This window comes from Carassius gibelio, chromosome A2 (genome assembly GCF_023724105.1).
Source record: "Carassius gibelio isolate Cgi1373 ecotype wild population from Czech Republic chromosome A2, carGib1.2-hapl.c, whole genome shotgun sequence".
NCBI lineage: Eukaryota > Metazoa > Chordata > Actinopteri > Cypriniformes > Cyprinidae > Carassius > Carassius gibelio.
In genome coordinates this window covers 2,832,010-2,855,915 of record NC_068372.1, presented here as the reverse complement: position 1 = coordinate 2,855,915, position 23,906 = coordinate 2,832,010, and the positions used below count along the sequence as shown (strand labels likewise).

General features: G+C 35.8%; 1 protein-coding gene across 4 annotated transcripts in view; it reads left to right on the top strand.

Moving 5' to 3' along the window:
- Window positions 1-23,906, top strand: part of LOC128021605 (uncharacterized) — a 232,326-nt gene that overhangs the window by 5,248 nt on the left and 203,172 nt on the right. Inside the window, exon 2 of one of the 4 annotated variants that reach the window (XM_052608923.1) lies at window positions 10,987-11,613. The exons of the other annotated variants lie outside the window; for them this stretch is intronic. The gene's annotated coding sequence lies outside the window, so the exon portion shown is untranslated. Of the gene's footprint in view, window positions 1-10,986; window positions 11,614-23,906 lie in introns of those variants that run through there. 4 annotated transcript variants of the gene reach the window in all.

Genomic DNA, 23,906 nt, shown 5'->3' with positions numbered 1-23,906 from the left:
TAATCAGATCTAGCAGTTTTTAATGCTTTTCTGTAGGATATGTTACTTTCCCACCAAGCAATACGAAATACCTCTAGTTTTGTTTTCCTCCAGCTGCGCTCCATTTTTCGGGCTGCTCTCTTTAGGGTGCGAGTATGCTCATTATAAGCGTAAAAGAGCAACTGTATTTAAAGTGCTAGAAAAGAGAGAGTCCATAGTTTCTGTTACATCATCAAGGTGTTCTGAGGTTTTGGATATGCTAAAGAATTTGGATAAATCAGGAAGATAACTTAAAAAGCAGTCTTTTGTGGTAGAAGTGATGGTTCTTCGATACTTGTAACAAGAAGTAGAATTTACAATTTTGGCTATATGAAGTTTGCACAGAGCTAAATAATCAACACTATCAACATCAATTCCATGTGACAGTATTAAATCTAGAGTATGATTTCGACAATGAGTAGGTCGTGAAACATGTTTTCTAACACCAATAGAGTTCAGAATGTCTATAAATGCTGATCCCAATGCATATTTTTCATTATCGACATGGATATTAAAATCACCAACTATTAAAACTTTATCTGCAGCCAGAACTAACTCGGATGTAAAATCACCAAACTCTTTAATAAAGTCTGTATGGTGGCCTGGTGGCCTGTATACAGTAGCCAGTACAAACATAACAGGGGATTTATCATTAACATTTGTTTCTCTGGATAATGTTATAAAAGTGAAGTGACATTCAGCCAAGTATGGTGACACATACTCAGAATTTGTGCTCTGCATTTAACCCATCCGAAATGCACACACACAGAGCAGTGAACACACACACACACACACACACTTTGAGCACACACCCAGAGCAGTGGGCAGCCATTTTATGCTGCGGCGCCCGGGGAGCAGTTGGGGGTTCGATGCCTTGCTCAAGGGCACCTAAGTCATGGTATTGAAGGTGGAGAGAGAACTGTACATGCACTCCCCCCACCCACAATTCCGTCCGGCCCGAGACTAGAACTCACTACCCTTCGATTGGGAATCCAACCCTCTAACCATTAGTCCACGACTTGTAGCCACGATATGTAGCACCATTACTTCAAACGAGTTATACTTGAAGCCTGCCTTCTGAGAAATCCTGAAAACGTTGTTATAAATTGAAGCAACTCCTCCCCCTTTGCCTTTTAGACGTGGCTCGTGTTTATAACAGTAATCTTGGGGGTCGACTCATTTAAAATAATGTAATCATCAGATTTTAGCCAGGTTTCTGTCAAACAGAGCACATCTATATTATGATCAGTTATCATATTATTTACAAAAAGTGTTTTCGTAGAAATGGATCTGATATTCAATAAGCCAAGCTTTATCATTTGTTTATCCATATCCCATTTGTTTTTTATTTGTTGAACCTCAATTAAAGTTTTAACCTTAACTTGGTTTGGACGTTTTTTGTATTTTCTAGTTCGGGGAACAGACACAGTCTCTATAGTGTGATATCTAGGTGAAAGAGTCTCTATGTGCTGAGAATTAGCTGACATAGACAGTTAGTCAAGTATGAACTCTAAGACTATTTGCCATATTTCTAGAGAGAAAAGTGTGGCGCCACCCCAGGAGGGATGAAGGCCATCTCTTTTTAACAGGTTTTAAAGAAAATGATTAAAATAAAATGCTGGAATCAACATTAAATCACAAATTCTGTTGTTTGTGTCATGGAGACGAACCCCGTGATTCCCTCTACTGGCCAGCAGAGGGCTCCATCTCCTGAATATTGACTCTCACGCACCCACACACTCACTTAAACTGATTCACAACTACACTACCCATCTACCCCGTGCCTTGGACTCTGATAACCACACAGGTGCAGCTCATTTGTACTGCTATATGAGCTGCACAACTACATCAGCTTAACGCGAAGTCTTGTTTTGCTCCGGCTGACATTTCCAAGCGTTATTTCCCGTGTTTGATTTCCTGTTTACCAGTTCTGTTTGTTTGTCGTTTCTTGAACCATTGCCGCCCGCCTCTTGACCTTGGATTGTTTATTGGACTCTGAATATTGCCTGTGATCCCGATCTATTGCCTGTGTTTGACGACAATACTGGTTATCTCTACTGTTGTGTTTGCTGGTCTTGACCCCTGCCTTTACGACCACGAGTTGTTTAATAAAGCTTGCAAGATGGATTCCCCGTCTGGTGATGACTCATTACAGTTTGAGCTTATGTTCTATTAAATTAAGAATATTCATGCAAAAGACAATTTAATAAATACATACTGAAAATCCATCAACTTTCTGAGATGAGCACACACATGAGGGTTGTCCCTCTTCTGAGACTTTTCCACTCGTTTTGCCTCTATGTGTCCGTCTTGTATCCAGTGAGTGTTGTGATTCTAAGAAAACATCTGCACATAAAAACAAGTAAAAGCATCAGGATAAAGTTATGTATCAAATGAAACTAGCTCAATAAAATAAATGTCAATATGCCACTTATACAGGGCTGGACTGGTAATCTGGCATATCGGGCAAATGCCCAGTGGGCCGACGCACTTGGGGGCCGGTCGATATAATATTTTTTTTTTTATTATTATTTTTTTTTTTATTGGACAACGACTGGCCCATAAAGCAGGGACAGTGGCCCATTGGTTAATTTTGCATACTGACACTGGACTGGCCCAATCATCTCTTAACAGGCTCCACCCCTCCCCCTCCATTTCTTGTGTCAAATGCAGTCAGTGGCTCAGTGCAGAAACAAAAGCGCAATGGGGGGTGCGGAGAAGTTGCGGGCCAAAAAAAAAAAAAATTCTAGAGGTTGATGGCTAAACATGTGCAAAAATAACCAACATGTTTAGTGCTGTAGCCAGGGCCGGCTTTGTCCATCTGCTGGACGGGCCGCAAAATTGCAGAATTAAAAAAAAAAAAGTTCATTAAATGTATGTATCGTATTATGAAAGCTGCGCACACGCAGTTGTTTTTTCCGGAGGGGTCTCTTTCACCTTGGGCACCAAATAACCTAGAGCCGGCCCTGGCTGTAGCTTCAGTTTCCAAGCCTACAGTACCTGACGACATTTTGCAAGAACAGGTGAACATAGCACATGGAGGTGACTAGCCACGGCGGTGCCGGCGGCGCCCATACAGAGGTGCAAGTGTCTGATAGTGATGTCAAGGAGGGACAGACTGAGCAGGAGAGTGTAATAGAAATGGTAAGCATGGTACAACTTCGACTGACTATTTTAATGTTAACCCTTTAAAACCCATAATGGACATACGGCCCTTCTCTAGAAAACTTAAATGATGCCATTTGATTATTTTTAATTATTACTCAAAATGGCTGCGTCAAAGCGCCCACGACGAGTTACACGTCGGGAGAGAAGTAGCTAGCGCATGATATTTTGGGGATTACAACCCGCCTTGCATTTTGAAAGCTGTATATTCAACAAAGTAAATATTTTCTCATGTTTCTAATGAATTTCCAATATCATTTATATGCAATATTAATGGTGAGTGAGAAATTTGAATATCATATATATTATTAGGATGTTTTGTGTGAATAATTTGGTAGTATAGTTTGTTTTTCTTTTTTATGGGAAGTATCTCAACAATGAGAGCTAAATGTTGTTTGGTGTCATATTAAAGAGGGGTTTGTGCTCTTTAAAACAAAGTAGCCTATACTTGCAATTGTAAACTAGTTTTTCTGCTGTCTGGTTCTTTGAAAAAAAAAATCTTTTTAGAATTAGCAGTATTCTACATCCACATTCTATTGTGTTCTAAAGGATTAACTAGCTTTTATAACATGGAGCACATTGTCCATCTAGAAATCCTGGTCTTCAAGAATACAGGACTATATAACCAAAATGGATCCTTACTAAGTGTACTTTTAATAACTCTTCCAAATAATTGTAATCATCTCTCTCTTTGTCCTTATGTATAGTCAAGCCAGGTTGAGTTAGCAGTAGTGGAGAAGGGCACCTTTGATCACCAGGGAGTCAGTCAAGAGAGAATGAGTACACTGGTCCACTTGCTCTGGGACACTGGTCCATGGCACTTAGTTCTCAGCTTTGTAGGGGTTTTTGGGAATGGAATGGTAGATATGAACAGGGACCACAAGGATGGTGTACTGGTTGGTTATGTCGGACCGATTGTGGTGGGCCGGTCTGAGCAAAAATGCCAGAGCCCTTTTTTTGTCCCAGTCCAGCCCTGCACTTATACAATACAATCAGCATTTACCAATACTCCACCCCAAAATTAAAATCTTGCCATTAATCACTTACCTCCATGTCGTTCCAAACCCGTAAAAGCTTTGTTCGTCTTCGGAACACAATTTAAGATATTTTGGATGCATCCGGGAGGATTCTGACCATCCCACTGACTGCCAAGTAAATACAACTGTCAAGGCCCAGAAAAGTATGAAAGACATCATCAGAATAGTCCATCTGTGGTTCAACCTAACGTTATGAAGCAACGACAATACTTTTTGTATGGAAAGAAAACAAAAAATAATGATTAATTCAACAATTCACCTCCTCTCCGTCAGTGTAGTGCCATTTTGGAGAGTATTTGTTGGACACAAACTACAGCCACTGTTCTATGCCAGCTGGGTCACATGGACACGCTTTCTATATTTATTTACGCTTTGATTTGAACAAAAACAAAAATAACGTCTTTGTTGAACAAAGTTGTTATTTTTGTTTTCTTTGCAAACAAAAAGTATTCTTGTAGCTTTGTAAAATTACAGTTGAACCACTGATGGCAGATTCTGACGATGCTTTTCATACTTTTCTGGGCTTAGACATTGTTAATTTTTGGCTGTCGTTGGGACAGACGCAAGCCTCCCTGTTCTCATTCAAAATATCTTAAATTGTCTTCTGAAGACGAACAAAGCTTTTACGGGTTTGAAACGACATCAATCGCTGGTAATCATTTTAACAGTGATTAATGACTAAATTGTCATTATGGGGTGGAGTAACCCTTTAAACTAAATAAGTAACCTTTTTCGCAAATGAAATTACTTAAGTAAAACTTGTTACCTTGAAAAAATTCAAGTGTGCAAAAGATGCCTGCTCCTGGGATGCCAGACTGAAGTTGTAATAAGACTCCAAATCCAGCTACAAAGTTGAGGTATGAATTCACAACCATCTGACCCTCAAATAGTCAAAAGCCACTGGGTGGACCTGAAATGAATAAATATAAGCAATAATGTAGCCTACAATGCAGTATTTCAATATAAAATGTAATCTAAATTACACGTTCTATCAAATGATTTAAAGAATTAATACATTACCTAATAAAATCATAAAAATCATAAAATCACTGTCTGTTTGTTTGTTTGTTTTTAAAATATAACTGGTGGTAAAATATAACTTAATTCACACCATATTTCTGATATTATCAATCAATCTTATCAGATTAACTTTGATCGTTCACTTTTCCGTGAGTGCAGTACACCTGCAAAGCGTTAGCACTCGTTAGCTTTTCATTAGCGTTTTCTTTTCTCCTCTCCTCTCTCTCGCTCCAGTTTTTCACAAGTTCATCAAACAACCACAGTAAGAATATTTCAAGCACGGTAAGTAATGGCTTCGCCTGCTATCGTTATTTGCACCTCTTGCCACATGTACAGTTTATCTATCTCTGTCGCAGATGAGGGATTCACATGTGATAAATGCAGGGAAATAGTTAGGCTGACAGAGAAGATTTCAGAATTAGAGACACGCATCCAGACTTTAATTGAGGACAGTAAGAATGTTAGGGCTTTAGATACGGCTTTGGATGCGTCTAGCTCAGGGATTCCTGTACATTGTTCGGTTCCGGAAACAGAGCCCCTGCAGCAGGGCAACTGGGTGACGGTGAGGCAGCGTATTCGTGGGTCAAAACACCGCTCTTCTGTTCCGATCAAAACATTAAACAGGTTCTCCCCACTCAGTGATGCACCCACTGAGAAACCTGATGAAAGTGCTCTAGTTATTGGTGATTCTATTGTACTGAACGTGAATATAGAAACACCAGCCACCATAGTCAAATGTTTACCGGGAGCCAGAGCGCCTGACATCTTGGCAAATTTAAAAGTGCTGGCTAATGCTAAACGTAAATACAGTAAGACTGTTATTCATGCTGGCGCTAATGATGTTCGACTTCGCCAGTCGGAGATCACTAAAAATAACTTTAAAGAGGTGTTGTGAACTTGCAAGCATGATGTCAGACACTGTAATATGCTCTGGTCCCCTCCCTGCTTACCCTGGTGACGAGATGCAGAGCAGATTGTCATCACTCAATGGCTGGATGTCTAAGTGGTGCCTACAGCATAACATAGGTTTCATAGACAATTGGATGAGCTTTTGGGGCAGACCTGACCTGTTTAAAAGAGATGGTCTTCATCCCTCGCGGGGTAGAGCTGCTCTTCTCTCTAGAAATATGGCAAATAGTCTTAGAGTTCATACTTGACTAACTGGGGCCCAGGTCAGGAAGCAGACAGACTGGCTAAACCGACCGTCTGCTAGCTGCCTCCCGTCACAGAGGTCAGTTAATTCTCAGCACATAGAGACTTTTTCACCTAGATATCACACAATAGAGACTGTGTCTGTTCCCCGAACTAGAAAATACAAAAAAACGTCCAAACCAAGTTAAGGTTAATAATTTAATTGAGGTTTAACAAATAAAAAACAAATGCAATATGGATAAACACATGATAAAGCTTGGCTTATTGAATATCAGATCCCTTTCTACGAAAACACTTTTTGTAAATAATATGATAACTGATCATAATATAAATGTGCTCTGTTTGACAGAAACCTGGCTAAAACCTGATGATTACATTATATTAAATGAGTCCACCCACCAAGATTACTGTTATAAACACGAGCCACGTCTAAAAGGCAAAGGTGGAGGTGTTGCTTCAATTTATAACAACGTTTTCAGGATTTCTCAGAGGGCAGGCTTCAAGTATAACTCGTTTGAAGTAATGGTGCTACATATAACATTATCCAGAGAAACAAATGTTAATGATAAATCCCCTGTTATGTTTGTACTGGCTACTGTATACAGGCCACCAGGCCACCATACAGACTTTATTAAACAGTTTGGTGATTTTACATCTGAGTTAGTTGTGGCTGCAGATAAAGTTTTAATAGTTGGTGATTTTAATATCCATGTCGATAATGAAACAGATGCAATGGGATCAGCATTTATAGACATTCTGAACTCTATTGGTGTTAGACAACATGTTTCAGGACCTACTCATTGTCGAAATCATACTCTAGATTTAATACTGTCACATGGAATTGATGTTTATAGTGTTGAAATTATTCAGCCAAGTGATGATATCTCAGATCATTATTTAGTTCTGTGCAAATTTCATATAGCCAAAATTGTAAATTCTACTTCTTGTTACAAGTATCGAAGAACCATCACTTCTACCACAAAAGACTGCTTTTTAAGTTATCTTCCCGATGTATCCAAATTCCTAAGCATATCCAAAACCTCAGAACAACTTGATGATGTAACAGAAACTATGGACTCTCTCTTTTCTAGCACTTTAAATACAGTTGCTCCTTTACGCTTAAGGAAGGTTAAGGAAAACAGTTTGACACCAGTGTTAATTTTGACACAAAATTTTAATTTAGTTTTAGTCTTAGTCTTTTGACTATAATTCTTTTTAGTTTTAGTCAAGTTTTAGTCATCTGATTTGTTTTAATTTTAGTCTTATTTTAGTCGACTAAAATCGCTTGGTATTTTAGTCGACTAAAATCGCTTGGTATTTTAGTCGACTAAAATCGCTTGGTATTTTAGTCGACTAAAATCGCTTGGTATTTTAGTCGACTAAAATAAGACTAAAATCAATAACAGATTTACTAGACAATTTTTTACAGCTGGTATAGGAAACAAACTTAACCAAAATATATAAAACACTAATTCAACTTTATTTCAACACAATTGTGTCTTTATTTCGATTCAAAAGCTTTTATGCAGCAACAAACGCTGTCATGATAATGTATACAATAACTAGCTGCCAATTGACCATCAATAAAAGAAAAATAACGTTAGGTCCAGGACCTTAAAGCTTACAGCTGAGCTGAACAATAAGTGCATACATTTAAAGTAAATATTTAATAAGTTGGCAGCTAGGTGGATAAAAAAAGTAACAAGATTTTATAAGGTATTCATTTGTCTAGCAATATTGTATGTTTTAAATACTACAATATTGCTAGATTTGTATGTATAATGATAGGATGTGAACATTCATGTTTCACATGACTAATATAGAAATATTTGTGATATTGTCAACAAGTAGAACATTATAAAATATACTAAACATTAGTATTAATCAAATGTATTTATCATGATATTACGTATTAGTATTGTGCTCTCATCTAACTTGAAGAAGGGGCTGTTTTACAGTACTTTCCAGTTCGTAATATTTAATGCTACAACATCTACGCACTGCAGTCTTCCAATTTTGCTTAGCTCAATAAACAAAAGAACATCGTTGTGAAATTACATTTGAGAAAATGTCCGGGTGGCTCGTCTGTAAATGTCTTTTCAAATTGGTGGTGTTCTTGCCACGAATGAGCGCTCCGCTTGCTTAACGCTTTGTTTTGTTTTGTTCGTTGTCAAACGTGAAGTGAGCTGTGGACATTTTGTCGCTCTTTTAGTCATCACCTCTTCGAATGCCGTCTTCCCGGGAGCTCATTTAAAAACTGAAAACCTTCGCTTCACGTCTCAATAAGTCAGGCTCTGATTGGTTCTCTTCTCTCATGCAGTCTCGCCTGTTCCGTTTTGCCGGTTCTTTTGCTCATTCCTCGCATCTCTCCCTCTGCTGATTTGATTTTCGTCACAGTCTATTTTCGTCTCGTCCTTTATTCGTTGACGATAATGTCAATCAATTTAGTCATAGTTTTAGTCTCCATCAGTGCCTTCTATTTTAGTTAAAAAAATATCCGTCCGCAAAAATATATTTGTGAGGAAAATAATGACGAAAATATTTAGTCAACGAAATTAACACTGTTTGACACCATGGTATAATGAGCATACTCGCACCCTAAAGAGAGCAGCCCGAAAAATGGAGCGCAGCTGGAGGAAAACAAAACTAGAGGTATTTCGTATTGCTTGGTGAGAAAATAACATATCCTACAGAAAAGCATTAAAAACTGCTAGATCTGATTACTTTTCTTCTCTTTTATAAGAAAACAAACATAACCCCAGGTATTTATTCAATACAGTGGCTAAATTAACGAAAAATAAAGCCTCAACAAGTGTTGACATTTCCCAACACCACAGCAGTAATGACTTTATGAACTACTTCACTTCTAAAATCGATACTATTAGAGATAAAATTGCAACCATTCAGCCGTCAGCTACAGTATCACATCAGACAGTGCACTATAGACCCCCTGAGGAACAGTTCCACTCATTCTCTACTATAGGAGAGGAAGAATTGTATAAACTTGTTAAATCATCTAAACCAACAACATGTATGTTAGACCCTATAGCATCTAAGCTCCTAAAAGAGGTGCTTCCAGAAGTCTTAGGTCCTCTTTTGTGTTAATTCCTCATTGTCATTAGGATATGTCCCCAAAACTTTCAAACTGGCTATTTTTAAACCTCTCATAAAAAAAAAAAAAAAAACACAACTTGACGCCAAAGAACTAGTTAATTATAGACCAATCTCGAATCTCCCTTTTCTGTCCAAGATACTAGAAAAGGTGGTATCCTCACAATTATATTCCTTCTTAGAGAAAAATGGTATATGTGAGGATTTCCAGTCAGGATTTAGACCGTATCATAGTCCTGATACTGCTCTCCTTAGAGTTACAAATGATCTGCTCTTATCATCTGATCGTGGGTGTATCTCTCTATTAGTTTTATTGGATCTTAGTGCTGCGTTTGACACAATTGACCACAGCATTCTTTTGCTTGAACACTTTGTTGGCATCAGTGGAAGTGCATTAGCATGGTTTAAATCGTACTTATATGACCGCCATCAGTTCGTAACAGTGAATGAAGATGTATCATATCGATCACAAGTGCAGTATGCAGTACCTCAAGGCTCAGTACTAGGGCCGCTACTCTTCACGCTTTATATGTTACCCTTGGGAGATATCATCAGGAAACATGGTGTTAGCTTTCACTGTTATGCTGATTATACTCAGCTCTATATTTCCTCGCGGCCTGGTGAAACACACCAATTTGAAAAACTAATGGAATGCATAGTCGATATAAAAAATTGGATGACGAGTAATTTCTTACTACTAAATTCAGAAAAAACAGAGGTATTAATTATAGGACCTAAAAACTCTGCTTGTAATAACCTAGAACACTGTCTAAGACTTGATGGTTGCTCTGTCAATTCTTCGTCATCAGTTAGGAACCTAGGTGTGCTATTTGATCGCAATCTTTCCTTAGAAAGCCACGTTTCTAGCATTTGTAAAACTGCATTTTTCCATCTCAAAAATATATCTAAATTACGGCCTATGCTCTCAATGTCAAATGCAGAAATGTTAATCCATGCATTTATGACTTCAAGGTTAGATTATTGTAATGCTTTATTGGGTGGTTGTTCTGCATGCTTAGTAAACAAACTACAGCTAGTCCAAAATGCAGCACCAAGAGTTCTTACTAGAACCAGGAAGTATGACCATATTAGCCCAGTCCTGTCAACACTGCACTGGCTCCCTATCAAACATCGTATAGATTTTTAAATATTGCTTATTACTTATAAAGCCCTGAATGGTTTAGCACCTCCGTATTTGAATGAGCTCCTTTTACATTATACTCCCCTACGTCCGCTACGTTCTCAAAACTCAGGCAATTTGATAATACCTAGAATATCAAAATCAACTGCGGGCAGCAGGTCCTTTTCCTATTTGGTGCCTAAACTCTGGAATAACCTACCTAACATTGTTCGGGAGGCAGACACACTCTTGCAGTTTAAATCTAGATTAAAGACCCATCTCTTTAACCTGGCATACACATAACATACTAATATGCTTTAAATATCCAAATCCGTTAAAGGATTTTTAGGCTGCATTAATTAGGTAAACCGGAACCGGAAACACTTCACATAACACCCTATGTACTTGCTACATCATTAGAAGAATGGCATCTACGCTAATATTTGTCTGTTTCCCTCTTGTTCCGAGGTCACCGTGACCACCAGATCCAGTCTGTAACCAGATCAGAGGGTCACTGCAGTCACCCGGATCCAGTACGTATCCAGACATAATGGTGGATCAGCACCTAGAAAGGACCTCTACATCCCTGAAAGACAGCGGAGACCAGGACAACTAGAGCCCCAGATACAGATCCCCTGTAAAGAACTTGTCTCAGAGGACCACCAGGACAAGACCACAGGAAACAGATGATTCTTCTGCACAATCTGACTTTGCTGCAGCCTGGAACTGAACTACTGGTTTCGTCTGGTCAGAGGAGAACTGCCCCCCCCAACTGAGCCTGGTTTCTCCCAAGGTTTTTTTCTCCATTCTGTCACCGATGGAGTTTCGGTTCCTTGCCGCTGTCGCCTCTGGCTTGCTTAGTTGGGGTCACTTCATCTACAGCGATATCATTGACTTGATTGCAAATAAATGCACAGACACTATTTAAACTGAACAGAGATGACATAACTGAATTCAATGATGAACTGCCTTAACTATCATTTTGCATTATTGACACACTGTTTTCCAAATGAATGTTGTTCAGTGCTTTGACGCAATGTATTTTGTTTAAAACACTATATAAATAAAGGTGATTGATTGATAAAATCAGCTTCAGAGTCTTGAAGCATCAAACATTCTCCACATCAGCTGCTATTCTTTGCACCTAAAAGACAAAGAAAATAATCTTGTGATTTCTTTAAAGCACATAAATGATACAAAATTAACACAGAAAATGGCATACATTTTAGAATAAACAAACTATAATAAATTATAAATCATAATCTTACATTGTAGAACTGTACCACCAATCAAATTAAATAATTTACAGTTCAAAATTACAACTGTGTAATGACATTAATGTTTTCATAAATTTTTTAAAATACAATTAATAAATGTTGGAAAAATGCAATAATACTTTTTAAACGTGAAACTAAACCGCCATTAGGTGGCAGCGAATAACTTAATGAGTGAATCAACTGAGTCATTCATTGAACCGATCCGTTCAAAAAGCTGAATCATTCAGCAAAAACACTGCTTAGTTTTGATTTGAGAATGAGCAAAATAGTTTCGCTTTGAACATTGTTTGGAACTATTTTCGTTGGTGAAATAGAACAACAGTTAATATTGTGTCTAAAAGAAGTAAGTAACTTGTTAACTAATTGTTTATTGAACTATGTATTTGCAATCGTGATACTCACGAAAACAGCTCACTTGTGATGCTACTTATATCATAAATAAACTTAACAGTTGAACAATTACCTAATGTACTTTCCGTGAGTTTATGTGTGCCGTTAAGCTTGTTTTGATGTTGAATGAAACGTTAATATAATCAGAATCAGTCTCGCATTTCGATGCTTCCTCAGTCCTTTTTTTTTTTATCAGGCTAACTTGTCCAGTCAGGCATATAAAGATGTCTTTCACTTATTATAATAAGGCGTCACGTCAATAGGGCTTGGGCGTCGTGATGTCATTACTTGGCATGGCCGCCACGTTGGCAGCCTCCTTTACTGCTACTCGGGCTACTGCGCAGTGTTTAGACATACTCCCTTCTCATCCGTGTGTCTTAATTTGATTAATTAAAAATCTATTTTGTGGAAGATTTTTAGTAGAAAGGTTTTAATTAATCAAGTATATAATCAATGTGAATCTAGCCATTTTTGTTTTAAATTATTATTCTATTAAAAGCTAATAGAAAGTTGCCTACGCCCTGGAATGTACCAAACTGATAAGAAACACAGGGTCAGATATACATTGAGGGCCTGCGTAAATCAAGCAGAAGGGCCTCTCCTCTAGGGATGTATGAAATGTGTAGACTAAAGATAAAGTTGTTGACTATGTGGAACCGCCCCATATAATGTATAAAAGGAAAAACCAAATAGCATACGAGAGATCTTCTTGCCAGAAGCTCTCGGCTTTGTTTTGCGCAAAATAAAGTCTTTTCTTCTGAGAGAAAAATCCCTGACTGAGTTCGATTCTTTGGAGAACCGGCAAAATACACCACAATTTCAACCATGGTAAACCGTTGCTGTATTGTGGGGTGTAATAGCGCAACATATTACGTGGGGAAAATAAAATGAGAATGGATTAACTTTACACCGCTTTCCTGCTTGGAGGCACGACCACGGAGAACATAACATCTGAATATTAATTTATATAGCTTAAATCAACATTGTAAAATAAGGGAAATTTATTGGGTTACTCATCCATAATACGGGAAATTTCAACATTCATCTTTTTGTTGATATCCCTCTGCTGACATAAAAAAATTGAACTACAAAACTGCTGCATTAACTAATGTTAAGCGATTTGTGAAGCTAGGTCTAACGTGACTTTAGTTACAGATTGGCATGAAATCGTGCTCTCACAACAACCACGCTATCTTAAAAAGCCCAACATCACGCTAAGGATGCTTTGAAAACAGCTGTTTGCTGGAAGGGCAAGGAGTAGCAACAGGACAACAATACAGAGACTTGACAGGTCCGATTGAAGAGCTAACGGGATATTTTACAGGAAAATATCCATTTGTGAACTGTACATGAGACTTCAATGACTTGTAGCTTCGGAATTATTCTGAAGTGTAGGCGCTCACAAAACAAATAAGGTAGCCGAAGATATCTGTAAAGTGCGGTAGCAAGTCTCCGTGGGTACTCCACTATTTGTTGGGAATTTCATATGGATCCAAACTGTTAATAGTGCCGATTTTGTCCACATACCGGTCCCTAGCATCCATATTTAGCGTATCCCTATAATTCCCACAACATTTTCGCGATTTTAACATCTTTTTTTCTTTCTCTCTACTCATCTCTTCTCGTTCAACTTGCTGTATGTTTACATTCGTGAGACTAGCAACAGGGCTGCCACGCCCCAGAATCCAAGCCCTATATAGGACATTTAAAACATATAATCAAATGAACACATATAAAAAATTAAATTTCACATATTTTGCTGTTTGTCAGTTATTTCGACAGATAGTAGTTACTATGACAATCGTCCGCATTGGGCTTTATGATAAAAGTTAGGTAAACACTACTTTAAGTGCTCTCAATAAGAAAATGTAACTTCCAAAAATCTAAAATTTGGTCTAACTATGCTATGATAGCAATTCCCAGTTTACTGCACAGAAGTTACCAAGGCCACTTGTCTAAATGTCAGGATAGGAGGCTATTGTGACATGATATCGCTTATACATTAACTCAAATAAATATAAAAAGGATATATTTCTCAAGTATAATTAAGTGAACTTACCAGGAATTATGAATAAAGCCTCTAATCTTCAATTGTTCTCAAGCTGCTCCAGTCGGCTGGGAACAAATGTTTTTTTTTATTTTTTTTATTTATTTATTTTTTTTTTTTTATGCACACATGAAGTGGAATATAAACATTCTTAATCCCTGTATTTTTTTTTTATTATTTGCCCAGGAATAAAATGGCCTATATAATTAAAATAAATGTAAATGTTTTTAGAAACTTTATTTTTGTATTTAATCATATACTGCATTGGGGTGCACTTCAAAATCATTTTGACTCAAATGTGTATTGGTCAAGTTTTATACAGCAATGTCTTGCTTATTTTCTACAAACTTATAAAATGTTTGGTAGTTTAACAACAAATGGCTAAATCAAAACATACAGTAATTTGTATGTTTTCATTTCAAAGATAAAAGTAGATTGCTTTTGCTGAATAAAGACTTCAACTGAACTATTAACAGAGGTGGTGAAGGCATTACATAAATTACATTTACTACACACTTGTATAAATATACATGTTTAAAAAAACTGCTGAAACATAAGGGTTAACTTATATATGTGTTTAGGGATAGACCTACTGATCAACACAAGCAAGCACATGTTACAGGAGTTCTGTTGTAAGTAAATTATTAAATACATTATTAAAGTAAATTCCTATATGAACAACAAATTGCAAACAGAGATTTAAACACCATGAGCAAACTCAATTAAATCAGTTAAAATTTTGGGAGAAGAAACATGCTTCCAAATGAAGGGGCCATATTGTTTATACCCACTGCAGAATAAGCCATTCAAGAATGACCAACATGTTTTTAATATAAGTAGAATATCCATCAACAAGATCTTTTTTATAAAACCCTTTATCCATGAAACTTGTTTTATTAGGTTGTGCTTGGTTTGATTACCTTTGATTATCTTGATTTTAAAAGTGTGGATTTCAGGAACAAAATGTAGTAAAACTTTAAAACTGGTTAAATAATACAACATTTGTATGAAATAGTAGGCTATACATTTTTTATTTTTATTTTGCATATGACGTTAAACTATTACACTGAAGTACACACTCTGTTGGTCATCCACCATCCCCAGCATCAGATAAAATCCAAAAGTTAATTCTGAGAATGTTTACCCATGTCTTCATGCATGTGTGCAATAGTGGCTCATATATAGCTTGAGAAAATGTAAGTCTCCCCCATTTTTGCTTCTGCAAACTAGGAACAAAATAACAGGCAGAAGTGCAAGTATCAAACTCTGCTGATTTGTAACAGATATATTAATTACAAACAAACAGCTTCTCCACATTAACTGTAGGCTGTCATGCACTTCCATTTGACACCTTTTTTAAGGAGAGAAAAAAATTGGTGACAAATCTTATTTTGACCCATATTTTGGGAATATTTAGAATTTTTTCAAAAACTCAACGGTACACTGTGGGCAAATTCACTACCCTTTCGGTATGTTCATGCATATATCTATTATCCAACCTCAGTCCTGATCAAAACTACCAAATGTAAAAAAAAAATTCAAAGATTTTGATTCTTTAATTACCAAGTTCATAAATTATGTCACTGATTTGGGAAAAAAACACACAAAATTACATATTTTCAATATAAAAAGTGATTGTGGACTGGATTTTTTTTTTTACCTTTTATCACAGTAATTGCATGTCAAAGATTAATAACAAGATTGGCTTTGATGCATTGTTAGTTTTTGTGCAGCATTAGATTTTAATTTTTTCTCCCTCATTTGTTGTTGATGGCTGTTTTTGCCCCATTGAGTTCCATTTTAACGACATTTTTTGATTGCAAAGCCTTGACACCATATAATCATGCATTCTTGATTGTTTGTGGTTTTCCCTTTTGGGAAGAGGTAAAAAAAATATTTTTACAGTTGATCACTAGGTGGGACCATTAACCCTTTAGATAGGCCTGTGCAAAAAAAGGCTTAGTTTCTGGCTTGTTAATGCTGTTATATGGAGTATAACAGCAAATCATAGTGTGTGTGTGTGTGTGTGTGAGATTCTTGATTGTTTGTGGTTTTCCCTGTTGGGAAGAGGTAACATTTGTTATTTTTTACAGTTGATCACAAGGTGGGACCATTAACCCTTTAGATAGGCCTTGCATATGGAGTTATATGGAGTATAATAGCAAATGATAGTGCGTGTGTGTGTGTGAGAGAGAGAGAGAGAGAAAGAGAGGGTGTGAGAGAGACCTTTGTGCCTTGATGTACAGTATCTGAAAAAATCCAAATATGCACCTCATGCTCTCAGAACTACATGGAGTAAACAATAAAAAAAGAAATCTTGGATTTTTAAAAATAAAATTGGTAGTTTTGATCAGGACTGAAGTTGATTAACAGATTTATGCAAAAAAAAAAAAGAAAAAAATATATGAATCTGATACATTTTTACAACAGTTTAATTGAGTGGATGTTTTCCCGAACATACTGAAAGGGAAGGGAAATTGGACAGTCCACAAGGGTTAATATAAGTGCATTATTATTACACCAGCCCAGGAGTTTCTCAACTAATTTCATATATTCAACCGACTCATTTATCTCACCTTTTTTGAGAAGTCCTTCCAAAGCCATGTCATCTGCTTCCTTAAAAATGTTAAAATTAGAGTTGTAAATCATAAAAATTGATATACAGTGAAAATAACATAGCGATATGACACTTACTTGAGGGGCCCATGTATTAACAGTGCATTCATTTGACAGCTGACCATTATACCATCTGAGTATGGGATAACAAAAACAAAAAGTCCTTAATCCACAAAACCAGGTACCCGTTGACACCAATGGATATTAACCGTTCTAACAAGATATCAATCCTCGTGTTAAATGCTGATGTAAAATCTAAAAATAGAATTCTTGCATATGCAGTCTAATTTAGTAAATGATAGGTTACAAAATTCATCATAGTTAACACAGCATCATCAGTGCCCCTATTTCGTATTCAAACTGCGGAGGATCAGTACTTGAACCAACAGATGACATTTAGATGTTTGACAAGAATCTTTTCCATAGTTTTACATAACACAGATGTTAAGGCTATAGAGCGAAGACCATTCACAGTATAAACTAAAGGACCTTTTGGTACTGGAATTACCATACTTTCTTTCCATAAGGAAGGAATAATTCCAGCTTGCAACAAAGCCTGGAATTGCCTTGTCAAAACACATTTCAACTGGTGACAGCAGCTCTTTAACACTTTACCACTAATACCATCAGGCCCCTAGCTTTACCAGGCTTTATCTTAGAAATGAAAGTGACCACATCCAACTCCATCGAATTAATGTGAGACACTGCAGGTGAATAGGGTAAAAAAAAATAATAATAATAAAAAAAAATACTAATAGTTATCACCTTACAATCACCTAAAGTTGATTGATTACATTGATAAATGCAAAAAAAAAAAATTGTATTACAAGTTTTCTAAAATGTTATTTTTAAATATGCAAATGATGCATAATTTAATGAAATATGTGCTATATTGCATACATTTCTAATACAAAAATCTGAACACTGGATGAAGTCAATTTCAAAATTCTTGTTTCATTTTTTTGACATATTAGTGTCAAATGTTTTTACAGATGGAGTTCTGTGTATCTCTTTTTGTCACTCCATAATTCAGAAAATACTTTGAAAAGCCGAAAAAACAATATATTTTCACAATTTTGGGGGGAATAAACTGTATTTAATCAAGAAAATTATATATGAACACATCCCTCACTAAAAACCTTCAGAATATAGACAGGAATATACATGTAAACTTTGGTGTGTGTACATGCTACTGAAGTGGAGATTTATAGCTCAGTGTTGGAGAAAAAACTCATTTTGAGAAAACGGCCTTTACAAATCTGTATTGTAATTAAAATCTATTGACACAAACATATAAAGAGTTATAAAATAAATACTTAACAGTGTCTTTTGGATGTTTTCTTACCATTAGTATGAAACAAAAAAAAAACACTTTATGAAAAGCCAAAAAGCCCAAAATCTAAAAATTGACAGGTGCATGAATAAACAGTTTTTTGCCTGCAGTGTCCCCCCTTAATAGGGGCACAATATGGAATGGTCTGACAAATACTATTGCAGTTAAGACTGCTAGCCTTAGAATTGAATCTGTTAAAAAATATATATAATTGATAGGCATAGTAATTGGTGGATCACTGTGCCTTTTAACATTCCTACCCATCATAATATTCACATCGCCTGTAATAAAATTTCCCCCAATTTTATTCTTATAATTTAGCTTCCCTCAATTTACCCCTTACAACTCTTTTACACTCTCTAAAAATAATAAAATCACCACTATAGAAAGCTCTCTTTTTATCATTCAGACACCTTTTAAATGTCTTATTATTAGGGAAATTTTGACTGCTTTGGTCTCAGTTGCATTTTTCTCACAAAACTGTATATAAGATTGTATTTGTTATTTCATTCATATTGTTTCCAGTATCAAAAAAAAACAAGTCCCAAACCGTATCATCAAAACAGTTTTGGAGCTGCTCAACAGAATTATTCTTCCATACCTGAATATCCTTAGTGACCACTGCTTGCTGCTTAAGTTTGCTTCTATATTTAGGCAGCAGATGTATGACATTATAGTCAGATTGACCCAAAGGCACACAGCAAATTCGGTGGTGTTAAAATTTCAGTGTAAAGCCTTATGGTGTTACAGTGTTCAAATAAAAGTGTACATTTACTGTAATAAACACCAGCTTGTGTGACATGGTGCTCCCAAGTGGTGCAATATTTTGGTGTTGCGCTTCCAAACACCTGTCCAGTGTTAATTTTACATACGGAAACTTGAAGGAATTGAGACAATGCAGTCCGCATTTGACAATCTACCCTGCTTGGAAAAATTCAGTTCTTTCGATGGAATCGTGCGATTGAAAAAGAAACAAAAAGGTAAGATTTAGAATCTTCACTTTTAACCTTTTGTTTTAATACAACTGCATACATTTATTTTATATACAGAGTTAATTTTAATACGTTATTTTTCCGTGAGACGGAACATAAACTAGCTTTAGTGAGTCCCATTAATAAACTGGCAGGCTGTACATTATCTTGTGACGTTATACTTTTAGTGAAATCTGAAATTCCAAAACATCAGAACTGCATCATTTATTGCACGTATATGGCTTTATTTTTTGATCGGATTAATTCAATTTGATAAATATGGGCGCGAAGATCTACACTGCTTCGGTGCTTTTTTTACATACGGGACATTTCAGTCGTCGTGTTGGTCGATTGAAAGATATGAAAAACGCGCATGAAGCACACAATTATGGTCTTTTCTCTGTTCAATACAAGATAAAGCCACAGGTAAGACTTACAAACCTGATTATGTTTGTTTTAATCTATTAAATGACGGCCATTCTAATTTAGAAATGAGTTTCATAGTGCATTGTTGTCGCTACCATTTAAAAAAAGTTACATATTTCTAACGTGTTGCAAATTCTCCTCCTGAACAATAACGTTGAATATTCGTTTGTTTTAGTATATGTGGTAACTTAAGTGTGTAAAAGTAAAGTTGTTAAAATGTTATAGAGGATTCTGAAGCAGCGCGCTTAAATGTTAAAGCGGTTTAAAACATTCTGCATTTTTTAAACTTATTTTATAATGGTAAGTGAAAACTGACGATTTCATATATGGCCGTAGGCTGTCTTTAATCGAATCATTTCGTGTAGAAACTGTGGCGCGAAGATCAACGCTGGGTCAGTGCTATTTCACAACCGGGAGATTTCATTCGTCATGCTGTTGGCCATTTGAAACACCACGCTTGAAGCATACAGTTAACGTTGTTCTTTTCTCAAGTCAGAGCAAGATAATGCCACAGGTAAGACAAGACGATGCAATACTGATTATGTTTGTTTTGATAATTAAAATTATGGTTTATACGGCTTCATATTGAATATATGTGAACTCTTGTTTTTTTTACGAATTTAAATTTTAAAAGACAATACATTTAACATTTAAAGTGTTCCCCTAACTGTACTGAAATTGCACTGAACTGTGACTTAAAAACAGAACCATGAATTTTGTGTACTGTTATCCCCTTAAACATTATTCACCAGTTAATTTCTGATACAAAGACGGCATTCCACATCAATTTTAAAATGTATATGCCTAGATTAATATAGGAATGCTTTTTTAAAACTTTTGTCTTTTTGTTTTGAAGCAAACCATCGACAGAATGCTGTTTAAAGTGCAGTACCAACATCACAGAAAGTACATAAACCTTACTGGATCGTCTTATGATTCTGTAATCAAGGATGGTAAGTGTTTCTGAATGGTGATATCTGGCTAATAATTGTAATATGGTTTGCATGCATTTCGTTGTTAATAACAAATCTTTTCTTTAAGTCTTTCCCCACTTTGATGCTCCCAGATATTCTCATTTACAAATACAGTATGATGGAACAAATATAATGTAAAAGCAGAAACGCTGCTCTTAAACAAATAAACTTTTCTTCTATATTAATTATTTCTTTTTGTCACCTGTTACACGTGGGTAGCTTAGGTTACTAAAAAATAAACAGCCCAAGTTCAGATTGAGGATTTTTTTTTTTTTGTCAATTGCTGTCAATTCTGTCAATTTCTAAATCACAGAAAAATCTGTGTATTTGAGGGAAATGGTTAAAAAAAATGTGCATGATGGATGACCTCTTTTATTTAAATCTTTTTTTTCCCCTGTTCACCTATTTCTGTTCTATAATTTCCATTTTGTCTTTCTAGTTAAGCAGAAGTTTGACATCTGACGAGCAGACGAGACTGGAACAGAAGTAGATGATGTTTTTGCTGACATTATTGACCAAAAGCCTGACACTTTTGATGGTAGTTGATTCTGTAGCAGGTATGAAAAGATGTAATTATATGTATAAATGCTTTTTGTTTCTAATTTTCTATTTGATTTTAAGACTCTCCTGCACACAGAAGCTGTCATCTTCATTCAGTTGCATCATCGTCAGACACATAGCCATCAGACAGCGATGGTCCTTTCTTCCCACCTAAAAGAGCTCATTCTGATGACCATTTGCAAGAAGCTAAGGAGGTAATATATGTGCTTTTGCTATACATGTGCCACTTGCTGATGAACTTGTGGGGTTGCAGGCCCGTCGCAGTCCTACTAAAATGTCAATGTTGTTTTCTTAGATGATTTTACAATGTTTCTTTTTGTTTGTTTTTAAGCTTGTGAAAAGTGTTTTAGAAAAGCCTGCTGGGATATTTCAGAACACTGCCACAGCAGTCAAGGAGGTACAGGCTGTTCATTATGTATGCTAATCAAGAGCAAGGATAATCATTTTGTGTGTATATAAAATAGCTTATGTATATTGGTATATGACTTTTCTTTTTTTTGAATTTAGACTGGGACAGTGATATGTCTTCCCTGTTATTGCTTGTGTATCCTGCCACCACCTTCTATTGGAAATAAGAAGTCTGTCAAGAATAGTGTGTGTGAAGCTTTGGATCGTGTAGTAAGATTTCACAAGGTATGCTTACTCTTAATGTTATGTAGAACAGCATGTCATGCCTAGAATGTTTGTTAATGTGTAGGTGTACATTAATTTAAACAAGAATGTTTTTTTTTCTGTTTTCAGTCCTCTTGCGGTTTTGAAGTCCTTGGATCAACACAGCCCTACATCTTGACAGTTGGCACTTCAAAAAGTAACATCCTTGACTACTACATTGCTGCGGAAGAGCGGCTCATTCCCTGCATTACTAAGTCCTCTCTCTCAGCCTTTGTACTTTTCAATGTATTTATATTTTATTTTTTCTGAAAACTATGAGGTGGTATCATGAATGACTTGCTAGAGGTAGTAGCACAGTTCGAGATGAAGTTGCTTTTTGATTATCTGTCGGAGAGCTAAGTTGTGTCCTTACAGTCTTCGAACAACAGAATTTACTCATTTAACTATGGTTATTTTGAACGTAAAAACTGACCTACCATGGTTGATTTTTGGTTTACTGCAGATAATAAATAGTGTTTTCTCCAGTCATCTCGAATGGAATGACTTCATCTGAAACATTTGATCTGTTAACACAACACGCTGTTCAAAGAACTGTCCGAGAATTCTTATTCCCAAGCTTCACATCATGATCCACCATCCACGAAGCATCAGGAAGATAGGCCCGCTTTTTCATGTTAGGGGGATGCAATGTGAGGCAAAACATTGCTTTTTTTTTTTAGTGTAATTTCTTTTCTTTTTTTTACATTAGCACTTAAACGGTAGTAATAAGAAATTGCATTAATGACTGAAATTCAAATTTAAATATTTTTTTTTTTTAATGCTGTGTAACATAGTATTTTTATGCATGGTGTACTAATTGTGTTTGTAAACACAACATGAATTGCATTTCTTTGTGGTAATAAATCTGATTGGTTAGAAATGTTTATGTGATCTGTATATATATATATATATATATATATATATATATATATATATATATATAAATACAATAAAAAAGTACTGAACATTAGGAAATTTAGAAATGTTCTTAATTTCAGAGTGCTAAAAGCACAATTAATATTTTTATACTTTTAGAATAAACCTATGTAGGTATTTTACTCCGTCAGTGTAAAAAATAACCTTTTGAATTGGTGTATAATACACTCTTGCAAAGAGTAATACCCAAACCCAAAACACCATACATCACAGAACACACTGACAAAGAGTAGAGAAATCAAGCAGAATAAATAGGGTGGGTAATGAGATAGAGGGAACAGGTGCGTCAGACAAACCACAGCCCAGATTGCTGAGCGGAATCAGCCGGCGCTAGAGCAAAGGGAAGAAAAACCAGAGAAAATCGATTCAAATCAAAGAGAGGGAAAAAATGGAAACGAAAACGAATAAAAAGCTAGAAAAATTTGTAGAAACGAAAAAAATAAATAAATAAGTAGTAAAAAAGGGGGGAAAAGGACAGATCATACCTTTGTCCTGACACATACATCGAATTCAACTAAGAAATTGTATGACATATTAACCTTCAAAAATATTTTTTAAGTCTGGCTTTTTAAAAAAAAACTGATATGTGATCATTTTTTATCTATATAGTTATAAGATTAGATTAGAAATCTTTATTGTCTGCACTAGTTGAAATTCATCTTCGGCCCCAGAAAAAACACATAGGAATACCACAAATACACTTGACTTAATGGTGCAATACAACAGACACACAAAACATACAGTACAAGAACGTCTTGCCCCAAGGATTACAGACACGTGAGACATAAAAACAATTTATAGAAATTAAGTTAGTACTAATAAAACAATAAATACATAATAAATACAAAACTAAATAATATTAATAAATAGATAACAGCAGTTTTTAATTTTTAATTATAGGACCTAAAAACTCTGCATGTAATAACCTAGAACACTGTCTAATACTTGATGGCTGCTCTGTCAATTCTCCGTCATCAGTTAGAAACCTTGGTGTGTTATTTGATAGCAATCTTTCCTTAGAAAGCCACATTTCTAGCATTTGTAAAACTGCATTTTTCCATCACAAAAATATATCTAAATTATGGCCTATGCTCTCAATGT